The 2,427-nt window shown below is 43.5% G+C and overlaps 1 protein-coding gene across 1 annotated transcript in view; it reads right to left on the minus strand.

The window, feature by feature from the left end:
• NMNAT3 (nicotinamide nucleotide adenylyltransferase 3) overlaps positions 1 to 2,427 on the minus strand; it is a 123,525-nt gene that overhangs the window by 26,583 nt on the left and 94,515 nt on the right. The window lies entirely within an intron of this gene.

Below are 2,427 nucleotides of genomic sequence, written 5' to 3' on the forward strand. Positions count from 1 at the left end.
CTGCTAACCAGAAGGCTGGAGGTTCAAACCCACCAGCCACTCCTCAGAAGGAAGGTTGGGCAATCTACTTCCATAGTGATACCGTCTCAGAAACCCAAGGAGGGGTCGCTATGCAACTCAATGGCAGTGCGTTGTTGTTGTTGGGATAATTAGTGAAGTTGGATGGCTCAGCAGCTAAAGAATGGGGCAGTTTAAGTTTAGAGCTACAGTGACACTGAGCAGCTACAGAGCACAGCCTAGAAAGAGCATGGCTGGGGCGCAGAGCCTCAGGAGGGAGTTCCCTTGTGCTTGCTAGGATGTTTTAGGCAAATTATCAAGCTACTTAAAAAAAATAAATAAAAATCTTAGACATTTGAACTTCAGTTTTCCCATCTATAAAATGGGATAATACTTGTTCGGCAGGATCTTGCTACAAGGGTGAAATTAGATAATGTTTATACAGTGGGATACTATTTTGACTTGGTATATAATGCATTTGTTTTAAAACCGGTGTTATGAAGTATAGCAGGCATATGAAAGGGCATAAAGCACACAAAGTTTGCAAATAAAGTACATTCTGTATCAACTATCATCAATAAAGTACAAAACACTTATGGAATGCCAGAAGTTCCCTATCACAACCCCCATTCTGACCAGAGGTAATCACTATCTTTACTTTTATGATATCAATTCCCTTGCTATCTTTTATAGTTTCACCACAGATTTGTGTATCCTTTAAAAATACAGATTAGTTTGCCTTCTTTTGACATTTTTATAAATATATTTTTATAAACTGAGTAATACTGGATGTATTCTTTTGTTATACCTTTTTCAATTTAGGTAAGTGTTCTGGTTACCTAGTGCCGCTTTGACAAGAATATATACCATAAATGGGATGGCTTAAACACACAGGAGTTTATTCTTATAATTTAGAGGTTTTAAGCCTGAGTTCAAAGTGCCAGGCTTTAGGGGCTGGGTGAAAGCCCCTCAGCCTTGGGCTTCAGCTCTGCCTTCAGCTCCTGGCCCACTGAAGCTAGAGGCGTTTCTTCACTCAGCTGCTGGCTGCTGAGGCTGAGAAGCCCAAGGTTGACAAATAAAAAGGCACAGTCCCGATGTTACCAAACCACATGGCAGGCCATTAATTCAAGTCCACTGTAAGTCCCTAGGTTGGCAGAGCATGGCTGGCTGCTGAACAAGGACACGGCTACATGCAGGGTCCAAGCGTGCCATAAGCTAGAGACCATTCCCCAAGGCTGCTGCTTATATACGGGAAGCAGACCACATACCCAAAGGCAGCTACTCAGCTGCTCACAGTAGATTTCACCATGGTGTTGATTACCAGTCTCATCATGGGGATTACTATATCCAGCTGCCCAGCCACTCAACCAGGCCCAGCCAAGTTGACACACAAACTGAACTACCACAGTAAGTAAAATTCATGGGGTCCATTCAGTTCTATTGCTGTATTATATTCCTCTTTATGACTAGACACCAAATAATTGAGCTGCTCTACTATTGATGGACTTGGTTTAACTCTGACTTTAGACAGTTATGAAAGGCTGCCATGAAAAGCCTTGCACATGTCTCCCTGTGCATGCTGGGACACATTCCACTAAGACACATGCCTAAGAGTGAAACTGGGTCAAAGAGCAGGTGTCTTTTTGGCTTCATTACATGTGATGTTTGCTGCGATTTTCAGTTGATACTCTTTTTTAATAGGGACAGGGACAAAGCCATGTGTTCATTAAGTCCTGTTTACAGTTTTCCTTTCCCTGGGCACATTCAAACCAAGAAAACAAATCCACTGCCATTGAGTCAATTCTAACTCATGTTGTTGTTGTTGTTAGGTGCTGTCACATCATCTCCGAATCATAGTCTTCCTATGCACAGCAGAATGAAATAATGCCCAGTCCTGTGCCAGCCTCATGATCCTTGCTATACCTGAGCCCATCATTGCAGCCACTGTGTCTATCCATCTCACTGAGGGCCTTCCCCTTCTTCATTGACCCTCCACTTTACCAAGCATGACATCCTTCTCCCGGGGATCGTTCCTTCTGACAACATGACCAAAGTAGGTGAGACAAAGTCTGGTCATTCTCACTTCCAATGAGCATTCTGGCTGCACTTCCTCCAGGACAGATTTGTTAGTCCTTTTAGCAGACCATGGTACTCTTAGCATTCTTCTCCAAAACCACAACTCAAAAGCATCTACTCTTCGGTCTTCCTTATTCATTGTCCAGCTCTCACATGCATAAGAGGTGACTGAAAACACCATGGCTTGGGTCAGGGGCACCTTAGTCTTCAAGAATACATCCTTGGAGGCGGGGCAAGATGGCGGACTAGGCAGAAGGATTGCACAGACCCTCTTCAACAAAGAAAAGGGAAACCAATTAACACAGACACAGAAGATAATCTTGGACCCCTGAGCCTTGAAGGAAAGGATGCAGA

This window comes from Orycteropus afer, unplaced genomic scaffold (assembly GCF_000298275.1).
Source record: "Orycteropus afer afer isolate SDZICR_OR568_19922 unplaced genomic scaffold, OryAfe1.0 scaffold00188, whole genome shotgun sequence".
NCBI lineage: Eukaryota > Metazoa > Chordata > Mammalia > Tubulidentata > Orycteropodidae > Orycteropus > Orycteropus afer.